General features: G+C 44.2%; 1 long non-coding RNA gene across 1 annotated transcript in view; it reads left to right on the top strand.

The window, feature by feature from the left end:
• Positions 1-6,189: 6,189 nt before the first annotated feature.
• Positions 6,190-24,833, top strand: part of LOC144699557 (uncharacterized) — a 29,966-nt gene continuing 11,322 nt past the window's right edge. The window contains exons 1-2 of the long non-coding RNA XR_013580560.1: positions 6,190-6,343; positions 7,452-7,590. This is a non-coding gene — a long non-coding RNA (uncharacterized LOC144699557). The remainder of the gene's footprint in view (positions 6,344-7,451; positions 7,591-24,833) is intronic.

The following is a 24,833-nucleotide window of genomic DNA, read 5'->3' as shown; positions in this document are numbered from 1 at the left end:
TAAGGAGGACGAAGAACAATTGAGCGTCATTTTCACACAGAGATCTCACATGACCAGCAAAGGACACCTTGACGACTTTGATAGTGATTTGCACCATCACAATGTGCACTCGTGGCCAAGGAAAAGTTGGCAAAGGGTTTTCATGAAGGTAATGCCCCCTGATAATCTGGAACCAAATATAATAACTTTGGCTCAAAAACAGAAAATGCTGCAAAAACTCAGCAGGTCTAGTAGGTCTTCAGGTCATACAGACTCGAAACGTAAACTCTGTTTCTCTCTCCCCAGATGCTGCTAGACCTGCTGAGCCTTTCTGTTTTTGTTTCAGATTTCCAGCATCCTCAGTATTTTGCTTTTATAAAACTTTGGCTATTGTTCTTTGTAATTCTTGTTTTCTGCTGTGAATTTGGGTCACGGGATGAATTACTGTTAAGATTTTTAGTGCACATCTAAACTGAGGAGTTAACAGCAACAGACACCAGGAAAATCTTCACAGGTTTTTGTGATTATCTGGCGTAGCTTAGGTGAAAATCATCAGAAACCCCATTTACACATTTACTGATAGGGCGAACCCCCTGAACAGATGTTATCATTTTTTTTCGTCTGAGGGGGCAAAAGCTGGGCGAAAGCATGAAGGTGGGTGGGGTGGGTGGGTGCAGCAGGAGGTTGCGGGGAGTAATTCTTCCTGAAGCTAGTGTTTGATCAGAACAAAGTGGCAAGTCTCATGGAAAACCTTTCCCGGAAACATTTGTGGCTTGACGATAGAAACTGAATTTGCCGTGCAGAAAAGGGCTTGGTTCATCACATTTATATTGACACTCTTTTGTGTCCTGTAATTAGGCCCTTTACAACCATCTGGGCTCAACAGTGAGTTTCAGCAACTTCAGGTCATAACCACTGCTCCCGTTTTAGTGGACAGCAGATGCTGGTATTGGCCCTGTTGATTGCATTTACACCCTCTCTTGATTCATCTTTTATTTCTTTATTTGTCACGTTACCACTCCCCTTTTGACTTGCACCATCATCCTTTTTGTCATTTAATCATTTCTGCTTTCCACCCTATCACAGATATTCCCTTCCTTTCTTTCACTACGCCTTCCAAGGGTAGATGGTTGACTTAATGATACTGTCACTGGACTAGGAATCCAGAGACCCAGGCTAATGCTCTGGGTACATGGGTTCAAATCCCAACATGGCAACTGGTGAAATTTAAATTCAATTAATAAAAAAAAATCTGGGTCTGAATCTTCTGGTCGGTGAGCAGGGCCAGGCCCCATTCGTCAACGTATAAAATGACACACGGTGATGTTGGGCGTGTGTCCCGAAGTCATGCGCATCATTCAGATCTTCAGCTCGGCAGATGTGCACCAGAGTCAGCTGTGTGCCCGCCGAACTGTCAAAGGCCTATTAAGGCTAGTTAAATACAAATTAAAAGGATTAACAGAGTTGCCTGTCCAACCTTAAGGTTGGCAGCAGGTGAAGAGCCCAGGCGGCCTTCGCGTTTACTACGAAACCTCATCCACGGGTGGGATGAGGTTTCATGAAGGATTTATAAATCAGATAAATTTTTAAATTAAAATTCATTGACATGTCCCAGCTCAGGTGACGCTGTCACATGAGGGGACATATCTGAAATTCTTTTTTTCTTTATTTAAATTTTACATAATTAAATTAATCTCGCTGAGGCAGATCCATGCATGCGCGAAAGAGTGCAGGCCCCAACTCAGCCTCTTCTCCCCGCCCGCACAGGGAGTGCTCAGCGCTTCTGGGTGCACGTCACGCTGGGTGGGGCTTAATTGGCCCGCCCACGTAAAATAGCAGCGCGCAGCTGATCACAGGCGACGATCAGATGCGCGCCCACCCACGCCCGCTCTCACTCAGCTCCCCCGAGGGGGTGAAAATTCTCCCCCTGGAATTGAAAGCTAATCTCAGTAATAGTGACCATGAAACTATACATATATACATACAAATGCCCCTCAAGCCTGCTCTGTCATTCAATAAGACCATGGCCGAGCAAATTTTAACCTCAACTCCACATTCCTACCTACCCCAATAACCTTTCACCCCCTTGCTTATCAAGAATCTATCTAGCTCTGCCTGAAAGATATTCAAAGACTCTGCCTCAACCAACTTTTGAGGGAAAGAGTTCCAAAGACTCTCAACACTCTGAGAGAAAAAATTCCTCATCTATGTCTTAAATGGGTGACCCCTTATTTTTAAGCAGTGCCCCCTTGTTATAGATTCTCCCACAAGAGGAAACATCCTTTCCACATTCACCCTTTCAAGTCCCCTCAGGATATTTTATGTTTCAATCAAGTCGCCTCTTAATCTTCTAAACTCCAGTGGATTCAAGCCTAGCCTGCCCAACCTTCCTCATAAGACAACATGTGAATTACAGATATTAATCTAGTAAATTTTCACTGAACTGCTTCCAATTCATTTACTATTTTATTAATTAAGGAAACCAATACTGTACACAGTACTCCAGATGTAGTCTCACCAATGCCATGTATAACTGAAGCATAACCTCCCTACTTCTGTATTCAATTCCCCTCGAAATAACCAATAACATTTTATTAGCTTTGCTAATTACCTGCTGTACCTGCATACTAACCTTTTGCAATTCATGCACTAGGACTCCCAGATCCCTCAGCATCTCAGAGTTCTGCAATCTCTCACCATCTAGATAATATGTTTCTGTTTTATTCGTCCTGCCAAAATGGACTACCTCACATTTGCCGCATTATATTCCATTTGCCAGATCTTTGCCCACTCACCTAAGCCATCTGTAGCCTTTTGTAGCTGCCTTATGTCCTCTTCACAGCTTACTTTCTGACCTATCTTCATGTCATCAGCAAATATAGCAACCATACCATCAGTGCCTTCATCCAAAGCTTCAATTGTTGTGCAAGCCCATCTGGTTCACAAATCCCCTTTAGGGAAGGAAATCTGCCATCCTTACCTGGTCTAACCCACATGTGAGTCCACATCCACAGCAATGTGGTTGTCTCTTAACAGCCCTCTGAAATGGCCTAGTAAGCCATTCTATTCAAGGGCAACAATTAGGGATAGTGGTGCCCACATCCCAGGAGAGAATATATTTTTTAAAAATTCATCATTGATATTTGCTTTTGAAAAACATATGCACAATTTCCTTGCAGTTGTGCTTAGAAACATAGGTACATGGGAATAGGAGTAGGCCATTCAGCCCATTAAGGCTGCTCTGCCATTCATGGATGATCATGGCTGATCATCTACCTCAATGCCACTTTCTGGCACTATCTCCATATCTCTTGATGTCATTAGTCTCCAGAACTCTATCTATTCCTGTTTTGAACATGTTCAATGATTAAGCTTCCACAGCCCTCTGAGATAGAGAATTTCCAAAGATTCACCACCCTCTGAGTGAAGAAATTCCTCCTCATCTCAGTCTTAAATGGCCTACGCCTTATCCTGAGGTTATGTCCCCTGGTTTTAGACCCTGCAACCAGGGAAAGCATCTTATCAACATCTGCCCTGTCACACCCTGTAAGAATTTTGTAAGTTTCAATGAATTCACCTCTCATCCTTAGAAACTCTAGAGAATACAGGCCCAATCTCTCCTCATAAGACAATTCCGCCACCCCAGGAATTAATCTGGTGAACCTCCGTTGCATTCCCTCGATGTCAAATATATCCCTCCTCAGATGAGAGGGCCAAAACTGTACACAATACTCCAGGGCAAGATTTTTCACTGAGCGGGCGGGCGCACTCCCGACTCAAGCATAAAACGACACGCCATGATGTCTGGGCTAGCGTCCCGATGTCATTGTGCGCTTGCGCGATATTTCGATCGATGGGCACGTGCAGGAGTCGGCAGTATGCCCGCCGACAATTAACAGGCCTATTAAGACCATTAAAGTAATAATTAAATGCACTTTTTCGCTGCCCGTCCAACCTTAAGGTTGGCGGGCAAGTGAATCGGCCAGGCGGCCTTTGTTTTTTTATGAAACCCCATCCATGGGCGGGGTGAGGTTTCCAACAGGAATTAAAAATAAAATGAGGATGTTTGAATCTCATTTATAACATGTCCCTGCTGATGTGACAGAGTCACATAGGGGACATGTTTTTAACATTTTTCGATTCATATCTATGTTTTTAAAAATCTTCAGCTTGCTGAGGCAGCTCTGTGCCTTCAGGGAGCTTTCAGTGCGCGGCTCCCCCACACCTGCGCAATCTTCCGTGCTCGCCCTCCTTCCGCCCCCACCCGGGCGGCGCTCAGCATTGCAGCGCGTGATTCACGCTGCCTGGCTGTTAATTGGCCAGTCAGAGTGAAATCACAGTCAGGGCCCGATCGCGGGCAGTGGTTGATTCCTGGGCCTGCCCACCACGCCTGCTGAAGAGGTAAAAATCCTGCCCCAGGTGCAGCCTGACCAAGGTTCTATATAACTGCAGCAAAACGTCTTTACTCCTGTACTCAAATCCCCTTGTGATGAGGGCCAACTTACTACTTACCTTCCTAACTGCTTGCTGCATCTGCATGCTAACTTTTAGTGACTCACCAAGGACACCCAGGTCCCTTTGGACACCCACGCCTCCCAACCTCTCACCATTTAAGAAATATTCTGCCTTTCTGTTTTTTTCTGCCAAAGTGAATAACTTCACACTTATGCATGTAATATTCCATCTACCATGTCCATTCACTTAGCCTGTCCAAGTCCTCTTGAAGCTTCCTTGCATCCTCCTCACAGCTTATGTTCCACCCAGTTTGGTGTTATCAGCAAATTTGGAAAAATTCCAATTGGTCCCTACATCCAAATCATTTATAAAGGTTGTGAATAGCTGTGGATCTCGCACTGATCCTTGTGGTACCCCACTAGTAACAGCCTGCCATCCTGAGAATGATACATTTATTCCTACTCTCTGCTTTCTGTCTGCTAACCAATTCTCAATCCATACTAGTATATTTCCCCCAATCCCATGCACTCTAATTTTACTTACTAACCTCCTGTGTGGGACCTTATCAAAAACCTTCTGAAAATCCCAATACACCACATCCACTGGTTCTCCTTTATCAAAGCTACAAGTAATATCCTCAAAAAACTCCAACAAGTTTGTAAAACATGATTTCCCTTTCATAAGTCCATGCTGACTCTACCTAACTTTCCCATTCTTTTCGACATCTTTTATAATAGATTCTAACATTTTCTCTACTACTGACATCATACCAACACGCCTGCAGTTCTCCATTCTCCCTCCTCCTCCCTTCTTAAATAGTGGGATTAAATTTGGTACTTTCCAGTCCACAGGAATCTTTCCAGAAACTGTAGAATTTTGAAAGATAACCACCAATGCAGCCACTGTCTCTCTAGCCACCTCTTTCGGCACTCTGGGATGAAGCTCACCTGGTCCAGGGGATTTATCAACCTTCAATCCAGTTAATCTTTTCGAGTACGGCCTCTTTACTAGTACTAATTTCTTTTAGTTCCTCGGTCTCACAAGTCCTTTGGTTGCCTAGTATATCTGGGAGATTTTCTATATCTTCTTCCATGAAGACAGATGCAAAGGAACTGTTTTGTTTCCCCGCCATTTTCCCTGTTCTCCACTATAAATTCTCCTGTCCCCACCTGTAATGGGCCCACGTTTAAGCTAATCTTGTCCTTTGCACATACCTAAAGAAACAGTCCTCCCTTATGTTCCTCGCTAGTTTGCATTCATATTCTCTTTTTACTTTCTTAATCAGTTTCTTGGGCCTCCTTTGGTCCTACTGGCTTAAAAACTATTAAATCGCTAACTTGTTCCAGTTCTGAAGGAAGGTCATGAATCCGATACATTCGCTCCTCAGTTGCTGCATGGTTGATGGTTATTTCCAAAGTTTTTTTGTTTTTTATTTCAGATCTCCAGTATTTTGCACTTATTCCAGTTTCTGTTCATGTTTCTTTAAGCTTCAGTTCTGGTTTCACTTGAGATAGGATATATATGAACTTTTTTTTATTTCACTTACTGATATCTCATGGACCTCTAAGCTTCTGATTTCCCACCCTTTCATGGCTGCAGAGCCCTAACCTTTCTTGCTCATCCTCTAACCTATAGGATCAATTGATCCCATTTTGAGATGTCCTGAGGATCTGAAATGTTCTATGCATTTGCAAACTCTTTCTTCCTTTCTTCACATGCAGTATCGACATTGAGTCACTGACTGGGGATAAGTTAATAATATCGATGATGGGAAATATTTCTCAACGCATCATGTTAAAGATTCAGCTCATTAACTGAACGGCGTGAAGTGTGGTTGGTTGAAAAAACAAACAGGGAATGTACTGCAAACAGACTGAACTGAACCCACATGAGCTCGATCATAATTAAGGTACAAAAAAAAATAACATTTTAAGGAAAGGATAAACGATGTTTTGTCAAAGCTTAGATTTTGTATGTCTTTGGCAGTCAACAAAAATCAGGATAGGTTCATGGTTTGTCAGAATTGCACTTTAATGATTTATTGAGACCGATCTAATAGTTGTGAGGAAAAAAGTAGGCCCAGATTTTCGTCCCCAGGTCAGGTGCACAGAGTCAAGTGATTTCCCAGGTCGACAAACTCAACCTTTAAAAATATCTGCCCACACCTCGGTGGGGGTTGGGGTGCAGGCTGAAATAGAAGTCGGGGTGGGCAACATCGGAATGAATATGGAGCCTGCCAGGTGCAGAGGTGGGATGGGCGCAACTGTTTAAATAAATAATAATAATAAAACAAAAAAAACACCATTCCAGCCCCCACCCCTCACCACCAAACATTCCTTATGCCCCATCCATGCCAACCTTTGCCAAACCATGCCCTCCACCCACCCCATTACGCCCATGACAACCCATGCCCCTCCACCCACTCTACATGGCCCCTCACATCTCCATGCCAACCCATGCCCTTCTACCAACCCCATGAACCCTATACCCGGTGCCAACTTCATGCCAACTCAATGCCCCCCACACAACATCCTTGGCCCTTATCTCTCCCCCACCCTCTCAACTAGTATCTGTGGACACTGCCTAGATATCTGTGACAGCTATGACAACTTTAACACTTGCTTGACAGTTCCTAGTCAGCTGGGCAACTCCAATACATTTTTGCACAAAAGTGCATAATCATGTTTAATTCTAATAAAGAGTGCCTTACCTCTCCAAAAGGTGTCCCGGGACCATATCCAAAGGGTACCTTGAATAGCCAAAGAATGTACCAAGTTCAGACCTCCTCTTACGTGGCCTGCTGCCTGGGATTTACGCGGCTAGGGCTCAAAAATCAAAAGTCAGTGGAGGCAGCTGGGTGGTTTAAATGGCATCTCTGTCATGTCAAAAATTTGGGCCTCAGTGTTCCTGGAAACCAACCCATTTCACAACATTTTAAATCATTCTTAAAGGGTTCTCCGCAGAGCACAATAATTCCTTCCATGAAAGTTTCTCACAACAAATAATGTTTTCATCAGCCTTACAAAAATATCTGCACAGACGAGGAACAGATGACACATGGATGGATAACCATTAGTGTATGGAGACGGCAAACGGATTAAAGTTGCTGAAATCCTTCATCGGAGGAGTTCATCTGTACTGGTGTTTAAAAATCGGGTTTGATATTCAGCCCTATTTCATCTTCAGAGAAACAGAGGGGTTACTTGAACTGTTGTCAGATGCATTGAGGCATTCAAGGAGATCACAGATATACATATCTCCATTACTCATGAACAAGGGAAAAATTACAAACGATGTATGAACAATTGGCCAGGGGGGCCCCACTTAACCTACTGCATGTCTCAAATTGCACCTGTCAAATCTCTCATTGAACTTGGCACCTTTCGACCAACGCACTTATCAATACTCTTTTGATGATGACATGAGATACAGTTCAGGAATCTACCCTTGAGCGTAAAGCTCAGAGATAACATGGCTGTTCCATATCAGGTCTCTCCTAAGCACAGCATTTAAGCAGCAGCCATTTGCATTATTTTTGAAGCTGGCCCTGACTTCAATGAACAAATAAGTGTGACTGTACAATTATAAATCCAGCCTCATATGTTAGTGAGCTGTGATGCACACTTGGCAAACTTAGTATATTAGGGACAGTGCTTTCCTTCACCTGCACAATGCAGGACTAAATTAAGGGATCCCAATTCAACGATTTCAGAATATAAAGAGAATTGTGTTCATGTCAAATTATCCATTGTCCCTAGTTGTTCTGGGAAATGGTAGGGATAAATGCCACCTCTAGTCTGACTACACATCTCTTCCTACCTCTAACTCTAGCTCTATACTAAATTTTAACCCTTTCTGGAATCACTTTAATTTAAACGCAATCAATTCAATATAACTCATTCCCAAATATTTTCCTTGAAAACAATCCTGAAAAGCAGCTACCAGCAACACACATCGGAAACTAATGTTCATGAAAACAGAGGTGCGATGGAAGAAGTGAGTTATCACAGGATCAAGAAAATAGAAAGGGGGAGAAACAGGTCTGAAAGCAGACAGGCGATGGTGCAGTAGAAACAAGGTTATGTGTATTGAGATGGGGCTGGTTAGCTTAGACAGCTACTGCCGCGTTCAGAATAACACGAAAAGTGTGGGCTCGACTCCTGTTCCAACTGAGGTAGACTTAGCTCCTGCCTCCTTGCTCTGCGCCTGAGAGTGGAAGGCAATGGCAAACCATCACTGGAAAAAGAACGGCCAAGGGAACAGCTTAAAGTGAAGCATCAGCAGGAAATAAGTCAAGGCCCTGCCTTCAGAAAAAACACACATGAAGGATTGAACATATGTAGAGGCATTAGTTTTATTGTTGATCATTTTTTCTCTCTAATGAGCAATAAAATCAGCTTCTTGGAATCAAAACCAAGAGGAATTAATTGAAACTGAGCTCAGCACAATGAACTCATTTTCTTTCCAATTTCACCTTCATCAAGGAGAATTATTCATAATATCAGGAAACGGTGGCAACACAGAAAAAGGCCATTCAGCCCATCATGTCCATACTGGCTCTCTGCAAGAACAACTTAGCTAGTTCCACTCTCCCACCCTTTCCCTGGAGCCCTCCAATTTTTCTCCTCAGGTGCTTTGCCCATTTCCCTTTTGAAAGCAATGATTGAATCTGCCTCCATCACACACTCAGCAGTGCACTCCACGCCCTCCTCTGCCCCAGTTTTCCATTCGATAACCTCCAACAGCACACTAAATAATATTCTGTCCCATTAAAACTTCTTGGATTTACAACCTATTCACAACTGTCTTTAAGCCTGGACATTAGCCTGCCAATGCTTCGGACTGATTTCACCCTATCTCCATGTCAACCTCAACTCGGCAAAGGACCTAAAATTTTGAATTCACGCTTATCATCTGCTCTCTATATGATCAGGATACATCCCATCTCATCTCTGCCATTTCTATTTAAGACGATTCCCCTGTGTCCATTGTTGTGCCCTTAATGGCTTCCACGGACATTCCTCCTCCTCCTCCAGGTACCATGGCCTAAGAGAGCATTAGCAACCATGGACTTCGAGTGGATTGGTCCATGATTATGTTTGGCAAACTACTGTAGCAGTTTGCTGTTGCATTCTACAGTATGGTTGACAAGGAAACTCTCCCATTCTTACTGCCTGCCATCAGGTGTATTGGAAGAATTAACAGGCTGATAATCAACCAGTTTGGCCTCATTATAAATGCATCTTCCATGGTCATCGAGTCCTGAAGTGGGAATTGAACATGGAGCTTCTGACCCAGAGGTAGGGGCACGATCGCTGTGCTACCAGACCTCCACTTCAGATATTATACCTGTCTTATTTCTCTTCACCTCTCTTGGGTCCTTCTCTCGATCTCTCCTCCTCTTCTTCTCACTGAATTATGCCATCCATATTTACTCTCCTGTCAAGTATTTTGCCTGCCCACCACCTAACCTTAACCCAATCTATCATTACTTATCAACTTTCCTACACAACTGCTAGGATTGAGGTTTGAATCTCCCCTGGACAAGCCCATGGCTCCCCTCTGTTTCTCTCTCAGCAAGCCAGAGGACTTATCAAGGCAATCGCCACTACCTCCTTAAAAGAAGCAACCCCTACTACCTAACTCCTCTCTTGTTGACCTTCCCTTCTGGCAGGCCTGCTAGGAGATAACCTCAGTAAACTTCAAAGCTCTCAGCCCATCTTCAACCTCCCCTTCCTCTCCAAAGTCCCTGAACATGTTGCCTTCCGAATTCGTGCCCATCTTTTCTGCAGCTCCATTTTTAAATTTCTTCAATCCGGCTTCTGCTTTTACCACAGCACTAACACAATCCTTTGTGTCTATGACCATCCTCCTCGGCCTTCTCCCTCTCTCCGCAGTCTTTGACCAAGTCACTCACACCATCTTCCTCCAGGGAAGCAATAGAAGTGGAAAATGTTATACTTTTTAAGAGGGGTAGATACATTTTTTGGAAAACAAAATGATTACTTATTGGAGGTGAAGGGAGATAAAAGTCTGTCATTGTTGAGCCCGACTTAGTTGGTGGAACTGGGAATATCTGGTCCTGTTTAACCCTTTGTTCCTCAGGAAACTGGTCTTCATGAGGATGGGTCATAACTTAGATATGTCAAGGGTAACAATGGCCTCCTGAAATTCATTTAATTGCTTTAAGGAGCCAGGGAGGAATTTTCAAGAGTGCATTTTAAAATTTCACCACAAGTCTTTTCCTCCCCCTTGCAATTAGCATAACCTACAGTTAATCACAGAATCACAAAATTGTTATGGCACAGAAGGAAATCATTTGGCCCATTGTGTCTGCACCGGCTCTCCAACTGAGCATTATGTCTTAGTGCCATTCCCTTGCCTTTTCCCCGTACCCTTGCACATTGTTTCTATCCAAATAATCATCTAATGCCCTCCTGAATGCGTCAATTGAACCTGCCTCCACCACACTTCCATGCAGTGCATTCCAGACTCGGACCACTCACTGTGTGAAAAGGTTTTTTCTCACATCACATTTGCTTCTTTTGCAAGTCACTTTAAATCTGTGCCCTCTTGTTCTCGATCCTTTAATGGGGGACATGACACCCCATTTTGGTCATCTCGTCCACTTGTTGCTGTATTTGCTTCATGAGCGGCTAAAGTATTTTCCGTGGTGTGAAAAGGCACATGGGCCTCCCTTAATGTAATACTGTATGCAGTTCTCAGTCGCCTCAATCCAGTGAAGAGTTTGGGAAACTCATTTTTAAATTTGGAACCAGACCCTTGCTAGTTGACCTCGTCAATTTTCTGAAGGAGGTTGAGGCCTTTCTACTTAATAGGGAAAATTCTTGATTGTGGGCTACAAATAATGTCTCCTGCATTTGTTTATCTTTGTATTGGAGTGTTCCTGTGTGAAGATGAATATTATTATTTTAATATTTTTGGGGAATATGATGGTATTCTGTGTGTGCATCCATAATTAATTAAACTGGGGGAAGGTTAGTAAAGACAGCTTGTCTGTGGGAGTTGAGAGAGGAAAGGTAAAGGTGCTGGATGCACGCATTTGTAATGAGAGGCTCTGGTGGACTGGATTTACAAGCAAGTAGGTTGGGTTTTAAAATTTGCATTAGGTAAGGCATTGACTTTCCAACTGCTAAATTTCAAAGGGAGTTTAAGGGATTTTTACAATTACTGAAGAAGAGTGGTGTGTGAAGTTGCGTTGTCTAATGGATTAGATGAGTATTGATTGGCCTAATAGTCTTTTTCCACTCTTATTTTTGTATGTGTGTAATGCAAATTTTTGAAAAAATATTAAATATTCACAGTCCATTTAATTTTCTGGGTTTTTTTCATTCATATATGCGTCTTATGCGCTGGTTTAATGATACTCAATAAAAGATTATTAATAGTCACTAGGTAGCACAGAACTTGAGTATTGCTGAAAAAAGAGACATGTCAAAGCTTTTTGTCTTTCACTTATCAGGACATACCTATATAGGGGGAAGACAACAATTTATACTGTATATGAAGAGAGTGCTGATTGATTGGCAAGTGGACTCTGATTGATAAAGGTGTTGCCATAGAGAATGCACCGGTGATGGTGACTGACAGTTAACTGCCAAGCATTGCTTGAAATTTAAACCAGGCCACTTGACCCTGATTGATCAGGGCATTGCCCTGAGGAATGAGCAAGCAAATGGTTGTCGCTTATTTTGTTTAGCTGAAACAGGCACAATGTGTGTATGTGTTGTTTCTGTCTGCAAAGAACAGGGCCCTATGTATTAATATATGTAGCTTCCAGTACACGCAAATGTGCCACACTGTGAGCCCAACTGACAATCTTATTTGGTTGTCAGTGTAATTCTTAGTACACTGAGGATTATTTAGCAAATGTTGTCCAGTCACGGAGTCACATCTAATGTTGGGCACTGTGTTTTGAGTTTTGCAAGCATGGGCTGGTTGGGTACAGTCTGTACCCTGCACATTGTGAACAGCGGCTGGGACAAGCTATTCGATATGATCTGCCAATCTTTGGGATGCACAGCCTACATACCTAGCATCACACTGGCACTGAAATTCATAACCACAGTATTCATTTGTGTGATAGGCAGACCATCTTTTTGGCAGCATCCTGAGAGTAATGAATTCCACTCATAGTAGCAGCGTGCAACAGCTAGCTTCACCTGTGGCTCAAATTTTTGAGATACCCTGCCCTTCCAGGTTAATCTGAGGTAAACTGGGCACTTTTCAGGGCCTAAAGTGACAGCCTTAGGCCCGTTCATGAGTTTGCGCAATATACAATGCAAAATGGCCTGATCAGGGTAGCCGTTATCCTGCGGATGCCTTTGATGCGCCCAATTTCAGCATCGACCTTGCATGGTGAGCAAATGACTTGGGCCATATTGTTGCCTTCCCCCTATATTGGTATTTTTGCAAAGTGTCCTGAAGAGTGCAAGACAAAAAGCTTCGATGTTTTTTTTTCAGCAATACAAAAGATTATTACTTGGATAACTTAGCATATAACGCTAATCTCCCACTTGCTTTTCCAGAACCGTTTCATCCAAGTCAGGGTCACAGGGAGTCAGAGTCTATCCAGACAGGCAGTGGGCGCTAGGCAGGGTGCACCCAGGACGGGATGCCAGTCCATCACAGGGCACACACACTAAGTGACAATTTACCGTAGCCAATCCACCTAACCAGCACGTCTTTGGATGGGTGAGAGGAAACTGGAGCACCCAGAGAACATGCAAACTCCACACAGACAGACACCTGAGGTCAGAGTCCAACCCGGGCCCTTGGAGCCGTGAGGCAGCAATGCTTATCACTGCGCCATCGTGCCAGCCGTAATGTTAAACTGATCATTCAATTTAATTGACCACTAGGGGGAGCAGCAGAGGGATCCTGGAGATCCAGGCAATGCACTATCATTGGATGCAGTTGAGAAAAAGCCCACATTCTCAAATGAACCATTTTCCAGCAGATGTGAAAGAGCTTGCTTCCTACAATGTCTGAACAATGTACAGCCACCAAGTGGCAGGAAGAGTGTTGCAAACTCTTCCAATTTCCACCCTTCCCTGTTGGCTATTGACCAATATTTACCATAAGGCCACTGACTCCCACAGCTACCTTACTACACTTCCTCAAACCCTGCTTCTTGTAAAGACTTTACTCCCAGTTTCTCCGTCTCCATCATATCTGGTCTGATTGTGCTACCTTCCGTACCACCACTTCTGAAAAGTCTTCCTTTAACTTCAGCCGAGGATTCCGCCCAGGCCTCCATGGTTGACAGGGCCCTTGGCCATGTCCATCCCTTTTCCACGCCTCTGCTCTCATTTCTTCCCCCACTCTCCCAGAACCACGATAGATTCCCTGCGCCCCCACCTTCCACCCCTCCAGCCTTCATGTTCAACTGATCACCATTCCTGCTACCTCCAGCATGATACCATTACCAAACACATCTTCTCCCTCCCCCTTTCAGCCTTAGGAAGGGTCCGTTGTCACCATACAATCCTGCTTCACTCCTTAATCACCCCCATCCCCATTCCCATGGCACCTTCCCATGCAAGCAAAGGAGTTGCAACCCCTGCTGTTTTATCTCCTCCCTTCTCACCGTACATGACCCCAAGCATGCCTTCCAGGTGAAACAATGATTTACTTGTACTTCGTTCAATTTAATACACTGTATTCGTTCCTCCTGATATGGTCTCCTCTACACTGGGGCGTTGTAGTAATTATGGTTTTAGTTAGTGTGTAATGTGCCTAAGAATAATACTTGCTCAGGAAGATCACATGATCTGTAGTAACCAATAGGAGTGTAGCGCGGGCTACCTCAGCAGTCAGTGCAGAGGTAGAGTTGGAGTTGAAAGCACACGTGTAGTAGCTGCTGAGTACATTATAAATAAACTTAAAGTTTCCACCCAAGAAGTGTCTGCAGATCAACTCTAATATTAATAGTCACAACACAGCTACCCTTACAATAGGAGTCCAAACACAGATTAGGTAATCGCTTTGCAGAATACCTCCATTCAGTCCGCAAGCATTACCCCATTCCACTCCCACTCTGGTCTCTCTGTCCTCGGCCTCCTACACTGTTCCAATGAAGCTGAATGGTAGCTTGAGAAACAGCACCTCAACTTTCAGTTAGGTATTTTACAGCCTTCTGGATTTAACATTGTGTTCAACAATTTCAGACCGTAAATTCTGTTCCATTTTTGCTTTTGGATGGCAACTGTTGATGATGATTATGTTTTTCACATTTATACCACCTCTAAGCATGTCTTTTATTTCTTTACTTGCCCCATTGTCATCTCCATTTGGCTTGCACCGCCTTAAGGACATAAGAAATAGGAGCAGGAGTAGGCCATTCAGCCCCTCCATCCTTCTCTGCCAGTTAATAAGTTCATGGCTGACATAATGGTGCCTTAACTCCACTTTCCTGCCAGTCCCTCATAACCCTTGACTCCCTCATCAATCAAAAATCTTTCTAACTCAGCTTTGAATGTATTCAATGACCCAGCCTCCACTGGTCACTGGGGAAGAAAATGCCAAACACTAATGACCCTTTGAGAGAAGAAATTCCTCCTCATGTCATTTTTAAATGGTAGACCCCTTATTGTGAAACTGCTCCCCCTAGTTCTACATTCCCCCATGAGGGGAAACATCCTCTTGGCATCTACCCTGTCAAATGTCAGGAAGATACAGTAATATTATTGGAATTTATTGTGAAATTGTGGTGTGTGTGTGTGTGTGTGTGTGTGTGTCTCAATTGAATTAAAGGCAGCTGGTCTGAAGGTTTTGATGTGTTAAAAGATAAGCTAGGTTTGAAATGTTAAGTAGGTAAACATATTCGTCAAGGGAACTTTTGCATTTTTAAATAAACCAGGCTAGATTGTTTTCAAAAGAGGGAGTGAAATGTGTCACATAGCCAGGTGAAGTTCAGAAACAGTGTATTTACTTTTCCCAAAGATTTTTTATTATTCATTCATGGAATGTGGGCTTGGCTGGCTGGGCCAGCATTTATTGCCCGTACCTTGATAGGCCTTGCCCTTGAGAAGGTGGTGATGTGCTGCCTTCTTGAACCGCTGCAGTCCATGTGGTGTAGGTACTCCCACAGTGCTGTTAGGGAGGGAGTTCCAGGATTTTGACCCAGCGCCAATGAAGGAATGGCGATATATTTCCAAGTCAGGATGGTGAGTGACTTGGAGGGGAACTTCCAGGTGGTGGTGTTCCCATCTATCTGCTGCCCTTGTCCTTCTAGATGGTAGTGGTCATGGGCTTGGAACTTGCTGTCTAAGGAGCCTTGGTGAATTCCTGCAGTGCATCTTGTAGATAGTACACGCTGCTGCTACTGTGCGTCGGTGTGGAGGGAGTGAATGTTTGTGGATGTGGTTCCAATCAAGCAGATTGCTTTGTCCTGGACGGTGTCCAGCTTCTTGTAGGAACTGCACTCATCCAGGCAAGTGGGGGAGTATTCCATCACATTCTTGGCTTGTGCCTTGTCGATGGTGAACATGCTTTGGGCAGTCAGGAGGTGAGTTACTGGTCGCAGGATTCCTACCCTCTGACCTGCTCTTGTAGCCACAGTATTTATATAGCTAGTCCAGTTCAGTTTCTGGTCAATGGTAACCCTCAGGATGTTGATAGTGGGGGATTCAGTGATGTTAATGCCATTGAACGTCAAGGGGCGATAGTTAGATTCTCTCTTGTTGGAGATGGTCATTGCCTAACACTTGTGTAGCACAAATGTTACTTGCTACTTGTCAGCCCATGCCTGGATATTGTCCAGGTCTGGCTGCATTTTGGCATGGACTGCTTCAGTATCTGAGGAGGAATGCTGAACATTGTGCAATCATCAGTGAACTTCCCCACTTTTGATCTTATGATGGATTGATGAAGCAGCTGAAGATGATTGGACCTAGCACACTACCCTGCAGAACTCCTGCAGTGATGTCCTGGAGCTGAGATGACTGATCTCCAACAACCACAATCATCTTCCTTTGTGCTAGGTATGAGAGTTTTCCCCCTTTGACTACAGTTTTGCTAGGGGTCCTTGATGCCACACTCGGTCAGATGCTGCCTTGATGTCAAGGGTAGTCATTCTGACCTCATCTCAGAGTTCCGCTCGTTTGTCCATGTTCAAACCAAGGCTGTAATGAGGTCAGGAGCTGAGTGGCCCTGGCAGAACCCAAACTGGGCACCAGTGAGCAGGTTATTGCTCAGCAAGTGCCACTTGAAAACACCTTCCATTACTTTACTGACGATCGAGAGTAGACTGATGGGGCGGTAATTGCCCAGGTTGAATTTGTCCTTTTTGTGTACAGGACATAGCTGGGCAATTTTCCACATAGCCAGGTAGATGCCAGTGTTGTAGCTGTACTGGAACAGCTTGGCTAGGGGTGCAGCAAGTTCTGGAGCACAAGTTTTTGGTACTATTGCCGGAATGTTGTCAGGGCCCATAGCCTTTGCAGAATCCAGTGCTTTCAACCGTTTCTTGATATCACGTGGAATGAATCAAATTGGCTGAAGACTGGCATCTGTGATGATGTGGACCTCCTAGGAGACCGAGATGGATCATCCACTCGGCACTTCTGGCTGAAGATTGTTGCGAATGCATCAGCCTTACCTTTTGCACTGCTGTGCTGGACTCCTCCATCATTGAGGATGGGGATATTTGTGGAGCCTCCTCCTCCAATGAGTTGTTTATTTGTCCACTACCATTAACGACTGGATGTGGCAGGACTGCAGAGCTTAGATCTGATCCATTGGTTGTGGGATCGCTTAGCTCTGTCTATCACTTGCTACTTATGTTGTTTGGCACGCAAGTAGTCCTATGTTATAGCTTCACCAGGTTGACACCTCATTTTTAGGTATGGCTGGTGCTGCTCCTGGCATGCCCTCCTGCACTCTTCATTGCACCAGGGTTGACGTAAGGGTAGAGTTGGGGATATGTCGGGCCATGAGGTTACAGATTGTGTTCAAGTACAATTCTGCTGCTGCTGATGGCCCACAGCGCCTCATGGATGCCCAGTCTTGAGTTTCTAGATCTGTTTGAAATCTATCCCATTTAGCACAGTGGTAGTGCTACACAACACAACAGAGGGTATCCTCATGCGAAGGCGAGACTTTGTCTCCACAATGACTGTGCGGTGGTCACTCCTACCGATACTGTCATGGATAGATACATCTGTGGCAGGCAGGTTGGTGAGGATGAGGTCAAGTAAACTTTTCCCTCACCACCTGCCGCAGACCCAATCTAGCAGCTATGTCATTTAGGACTCAGTCAGCTTGGTCAGTAGCCATGCTACCAAGCCACTCTTGGTTATGGACAATGAAGTCCCCCACCCAGAATACATTCTGCACTCTTGCCACACTCAGTGCTTCCTCCAAGTGATGTTCAACATGGAGGTGCACTGATTCATCAGCTGAGGGAGCGCGTTATGTGAAGGTTTCCTTGCCATGTTTGACCTGATGCCATGAGACTCCATGGGGTCCAGAGATGATATTGAGGACTCCCAGGGCAACTCCCTTCCGACTGTGTATCACTGTGCCACCATCTCTGTTGGGTCTGTCCTGCCGGTGGGATGGGACATACCCAGGGATGGTGATGGTGGAGTCTGTAAGGTATGATTCTGTGAGGATGAATATGTCAGGCTGTTGCTTGACTAGCCTGTGAGACAGCTCTCCCAATTTTGGTACTAGCCCCCAGATGTTATTGGGGAACACTTTGCAGGGTCAGCAGGGCTGCGAGTGCCGTTGTCGTTTCCAGGGCCTAGGTCTATGCCGGGTGGTCCGTCCGGCTTCATTCCTTCTTTGTGTTGGTTTGTTGCAACTGAGGAACTTGCTCAGCCATTTTGGAGAGCATTGAGTCACATGTAGGCCAGGTAAGGACAACAGATTTCCTTCCCTAAAGGGCATTAGGGAACCAGATGGGTTTTTACAACAATCAACAATGGTTTCATGGTCATCATTGGACTTTTAATTCCACATTTTTATTGGATTTAAATTCCACCATCTGCCATGGATTTGAACCCAGAGCATTACCCTGGGTCTCTGGATTACTAGTCCAGTGACAATACCACTACCCCATCGCCTCCACTATGAGAGATTTTTATTATCAGCAAGGGAAAGTCCAAAGACATGATGAAACAATGGGAATTTGCATTCAAAGGTGAAAATATGTATAAAGGAGTGAAGGCTGTGTATAAGGGTAGACGTTTTAAGGTCTAACAAGTGTGAAAAGCCTTCAGCATCTACGCCTCAAGCTGCTGTCTACAACGAACTGAAGTTAAGAAAGCTCATTTTGAATTGGATTGTTCAGGGTACCATGTTTCTTTGCCTGGGTCTTTTACAATCTATGTACATACTATTGCCTTAACAAAAGTGTAACTGGGAGTTAGATTAATTAGAGGTTTTAGAAGTTATCATAGTAGTAATTTGTAGATTAAAAACAAAAAACTACTGCGGATGCTGGAAATCCAAAACAAAAACAGAATTACCTGGAAAAACTCAGCAGGTCTGGCAGCATCGGCGGAGAAGAAAAAAGTTGACATTTCGAGTCCTCATGACCCTCCAGCAGAACTGAGTGAAGTTAGAAGAGGGGTGAAATATAAGCTGGTTTAAGGTTGGTTGGGGCGGGGGGCGGGGGGCAGGGGTGGGCTGGGAGAAGTTGTGGGGGGGTTGGTTGTAGGGACAAGCAAGCAGTGATAGGAGCAGATAATCAAAAGATGTTACAGACAAAGGAACAGGGAGGTGTTAAAGGTGGTGATATTATCTAAGAGAATGTGCTAATTAAGAATGGACGGCAGGACACTCAAAGTACAGCTCTAGTGGGGGTGGGGTGGAAAGACTGACAGGGTATTATGGTTATAGATTTAAAAATAATGGAAATCGTTGGGAAAAGAAAAATCTATATAAATTATTGGAAAAAACAAAAGGGAGGGGGAAGAAACGGAAATGGGGGTGGGGATGGGGGAGGGAGTTTAAGATCTAAAGTTGTTGAATTCAGTATTCAGCCCGGAAGGCTGTAAAGTGCCTAGTCAGAAGATGAGGTGCTGTTCCTCCAGTTTGCGTTAGGCTTCACTGGAACAATGCAGCAAGCCAAGGACAGACATGTGGGCAAGAGAACAGGGTGGAGTGTTAAAATGGCAAGCGACAGGGAGGTTTGGGTCTTTCTTGCGGACAGACCGCAGGTGTTCTGCAAAGCGGTCGCCCAGTTTGCGTTTGGTCTCTCCAATGTAGAGGAGACCGCATTGGGAGCAACGAATGCAGTAGACTAAGTTAGAGGAAATGCAAGTGAAATGCTGCTTCACTTGAAAGGAGTGTTTGGGCCCTTGGACGGTGAGGAGAGAGGAAGTGAAGGGGCAGGTGTTGCATCTTCTGCGTGGGCATGGGGAGGTGCCATAGGTGGGGGTTGAGGAGTAGGGGGTGATGGAGGAGTGGACCAGGGTGTCCTGGAGGGAACGATCCCTGTGGAATGCCACCGGGGTGGTGAAGGGAAGATGTGTTCGTGGTGGCATCATGCTGGAGTTGGCGGAAATGGCGGAGTTTTCTGTTCTGATGATACTACCTTCAAAAACAGTTCCTCTGACATGTCCTCCTTCTTCCTTAACCGAGGTTTTCCACCCACGGTCATTGACAGGGCCCTCAACCGTGTCCGGCCCATCTCCCGCGCATCCGCCCTCACGCCTTCTCCTCCCTCCCAGAAACATGATAGGGTCCCCCTTGTCCTCACTTATCACCCCTCCGCATTCAAAGGATCATCCTCCACCATTTCCACCAACTCCAGCATGATGCCACCACCAAACGCATCTTCCCTTCACCCCCCCTGGTGGCATTCTGTACGGATCGCTCCCTCCGGGACACCCTGGACCACTCCTCCATCAGCCCCTACTCCTCAACCCCCACCTATGGCACCTCCCCATGCCCACGCAGAAGATGCAACACCTGCCCCTTCACTTCCTCTCTCCTCACCGTCCAAGGGCCCAAACACTCCTTTCAAGTGAAGCAGCATTTCACTTGCATTTCCTCTAACTTAGTCTACTGCATTCGTTGCTCCCAATGCGGTCTCCTCTACATTGGAGAGACCAAACACAAACTGGGCGACCGCTTTGCAGAACACCTGCGGTCTGTCCGCAAGAAAGACCCAAACCTCCCTGTCGCTTGCCATTTTAACACTCCACCCTGCTCTCTTGCCCACATGTCTGTCCTTGGCTTGCTACATTGTTCCAGTGAAGCCCACGCAAACTGGAGGAACAGCACCTCATCTTCCGACTAGGCACTTTACAGCCTTCCGGGCTGAATATTGAATTCAACAACTTCAGATCTTAAACTCCCTCCCCCATCCCCACCCCCATTTCCGTTTCTTCCCCCTCCCTTTTGTTTTTTCCAATAATTTATATAGATTTTTCTTTTCCTACCTATTTCCATTATTTTTAAATCTATAACTATAATACCCTGTCAGTCTTTCCACCCCACCCCCACTAGAGCTGTACCTTGAGTGTCCTGCCATCCATTCTTAATTAGCACATTCTCTTAGATAATATCATCACCTTTAACACCTCCCTGTTCCTTTGTCTGTAACATCATTTGATTATCTGCTCCTATCACTGCTTGCTTGTCCCTACAACCACCACCCCCCAAACTTCTCTCTCTCCCCCCCAGCCCCTCCCCCCCCCCACCCCCTCCCGACCTTAAACCAGCTTATATTTCACCCCTCTCCTAACTTCACTCAGTTCTGCTGAAGGGTCATGAGGACTCGAAACGTCAACTCTTTTCTTCTCCGCTGATGCTGCCAGACCTGCTGAGTTTTTCCAGGTAATTCTGTTTTTGTAGTAATTTGTAGATCTATGCATGTATTTAAAATAATTTCTTCTATTCATGAAGGTTTAATTTAGTTTGGTAAGAAACTTATAAGGCTTGGGGGTCAATTTACTACTGAATTCATGACACACATCTCGAAATTTATACAAATTGCAAAATTAGTTGTGGCAGTTGTTTCAAGTTTCTCTCTGGGATTTGGACAACTCAGCATTTACCATCGGCTGTGCCATAACACAAGTCCCTGCAGAATCTTATATGTTTCAATGAGATCACCTCTCATTCTTCTAAACTCCGATGAGTATAACCCATACTGCTTAACCTTTCCTCATACAAACCCCTCACCCCAGGAATCAGCTGAGTGAACCTTCTCTGAACTGATTCCAGTGTTAGGTGACCAAAGCTTTTGCCTTTTAATCTCTCCTGTCTTAATTCCAGGGCAAACTTTTGTCCGTATTTTTTTGTTGTTTTATCTCCTCCTCACTTTCCCTGCATTGCTTAGTGTCTGTTACATCTCTAGCTTTTCCCACTTCTGATGAAAGATTATCAAACTGAAGCATTAATTCTGTTTCTCTCTCCCCAGTTGCTGCACAACCTTCTGAGTATTTCCAGCATTTTCATTTTTTTGTCACAAACTCAGGTTGGATCTTTTCGGGGAGGGTTCATCACATGACTTCTCAACTCCAACTGCCCTGCCCCCATGCTCCCGCCATTAGTCATCCGATACATATACTCATTCCCATCCTCCAAATGGAAAGCGAACAGAACCTTCATTGACAGATTGGATGATTCTTGTCTGTTTGGTAATTAGCCTTTTATAAGATCTCCGATATTTTTAAAACTAATAAATGTTCATAGAAAATGAAAAAAACAGACACAGTTTTTTAATGCCCCTATCGTTTTTCTCCTGAGTCACTTGCAGTAGTATTATGGTGACTGTTCTTGAATTTCTGAGATTCTACAAGGTTGACAAGCCTAGGCAGGAAGTGTATTCTATCACTGCAGCACCCCGCTAGCTAAATTTGCAATTGCAGCTGCTGCCGGGGATTTGCAGAGCAGAGGTGAAGCACTCCAAGCGATTGAAAGAAAAATGCTTCAACTCCCCTCAAGGGGTCCTTTACCAGTTCACCTCTCACTATCCGGTGGATGCTGTGCCCTTTAGCGCTATCTGAAAGAGGCTGAAGATGTTTCTGATTAGAAATGGGCTCAAGGCCATAGGAATGTGCAACTTTTGGGATAATCAGAAACGGAGTGTGGAGATATGACATGGATAATTTGCAGTTTTACCCAATTAGGCTGGGGATCAGGAAGTATATTTGTAAAATTTCTTTCCGCTATGACTAAGTGACCTGTTGCCTGTCAGAAGGATGACTGCCACTTCAGAGATTTGAGCTGATAATTCAGGCTGACATTCTGGAGCAGCACTGGGAGTGCTGCACTGTTGGAGCAGGTGCCTCCTTTGATTGAAACATTAAACCGAGGTCACATTTGTCCTCTCAGGTGGGCGTGAAAGATCCCATAGCACTATTTAAAAGAAGAACTGAGTTTCCTGGCCAATATTTAGCCATCAACCAAGACCTAGTACTTTGCTAGTACTGTGGGGGAAGGTTTAAACTAGAGTGGCAGGGGGATGGGAACCTGAGTGGGGAGACACATGAGAGGGAAACAAAGACAGGAATGAAAGACAGAAAAGTAGGAAGAAAAAGTGGAAAGCAGAAGAAACAAGGGCTGGCAGCAAATAGGGCCATAGTACAAAAAAAATGTGTAAAAATGTTAAAAAGACAAGTCTAAAGACACTTTATCTTAATGCAGAGCATTCGCAATGAGGTATTCGAATTAATAGTGCAAATAGTTGTAAACAGGTACAATATGATTGTGATTACGGAGACATGGCCTCAGGGTAACCAGGGCTGGGTCCTGAATATCCAAGGGTACTGATATTTAGGAAGGACAAGCAGAAAGGAAAAGGAGGTGAGATGGTGTTGTTAGTTAAGAGTGAAATCAGTGCAATAGTGAGAGAGGATATTGGCTCAGAAAATCTAGATGTGGAATCAGTCTGGGTGGAGCTAAGAAACAAAAAGGGGTGGAAAATATTGGTGGGAGTTGTTTATAGGCCTCCAAACATTAGTGGTAAGGTAGGGGATGGCATTAAACAGGAAATTAGAGATACTTGTAACAAGGGTGCTACAATAATCATGGGTGACATTAATCTACATATAGACTGGGCAAACCAAATTAGTAATAATACTGTGGCAGGTGAATTCCTGCAGTGTGTACAAGATGTTTTTTTTAGACCAGTACATCAAGGAACCAACTAGGGAACAAACTAGACTAGATTTGGTATTGTGCAATGAGAAGGGGTTAATTGATAATCTTGTTATGTGGGGTCCTTTAGGGAAAAGTGACCATAACATGATAGAATTCTTCATTAGGATGGAAAGTGAAGTAGTCCAATCTGAAACTACAATCCTAAGGAGGTGTCAGCTGTGGCTCAGTTCATAGCACCCTCACCTTTGAACCAGAGGGTTGTGGGTTCATGTCCCACTCCCGGAAACCAAGAACTGTGATTGTACTCGGAAGAGTTGCAATCTGTGACTGTTGATAACTCGAAAGAGTTTGAAACTACAATCCTAAACCAAAGCAAAGGAAACTACAAAGGTATGAGGCATGAGTTGGCTAAGATAGATTGGGGAACTTCATTAAAAGGCATGATGGTGGATAGGCAATGGCTAATATTTAAGGAACGAAGGTATGCATTGCAACAGTTATACAATCCTTTCTGGTGAATAAGCACAACAGGAAAAGTGGCCCAACCATGGCTAACAAAAAAAGTTAAGGCTAGTATTAGATCCAAAGAGCAGTCATATAAAGTTGCTAGAAAAAGTAGCAAGCCTGAGGATTAGGAGCAGTTTAGAATTCAGCAAAGGTGGACCAAGAGATTGATTAAAAGGGGAAAAATAGAAAATGAGAGTAAACTTGCAAGGAACATAAAAGTGGACCATAAAAGCTTCTACAAGTATGTAAAAAGAAAAAAAATTATTGAAGACAAATGTTAGTCCCTTACAATCTGAAACAGGAGAATTTATAATAGAGAACAAGGAAATGGCAGAGCAATCAAATAACTACTTTAGTTCTGTCTTCATGGTGGTAGACACAAATAACTTCCCAGAAACACTAGGAAAGCAAGGGCCTAGTGAGAATGGGGAATTGAAGAAAATTAGAAAAAATAAGCGCTGGAGAAATTAATGGGACGGAAAGCCAACAAATCCCTTGGGCCCGATAATCAACATCCCAGGGTACTAAAGGAGGTGACCATGGAAATAATGGACGTGTTGGTTGTCATCTTCCAACATTCTGTAGATTCTGGAACAGTCCCAGCAGATTGGAAGGTGGCAAGTGTAATCCCACTATTTAAAAAAGGAGGGAGGGAGAAAACAGGGAATTACAGACCGGTTAGCCTAACCTCAGTAGTAGGGAAAATGCCACAGTCTATTATAAAGGATGTTAAAACAGGACACTTAGAAAATATCAGCCAGATTAGATAGAGTCAACATGGATTTATGAAAGGGAAATCATGTTTGACA

This window comes from Cetorhinus maximus, chromosome 24 (genome assembly GCF_964194155.1).
Source record: "Cetorhinus maximus chromosome 24, sCetMax3.hap1.1, whole genome shotgun sequence".
Taxonomy (NCBI): Eukaryota; Metazoa; Chordata; class Chondrichthyes; order Lamniformes; family Cetorhinidae; genus Cetorhinus; species Cetorhinus maximus.
Note: the sequence above shows the minus strand (reverse complement) of the source record. Positions and strands in the feature narration are given on the sequence as shown.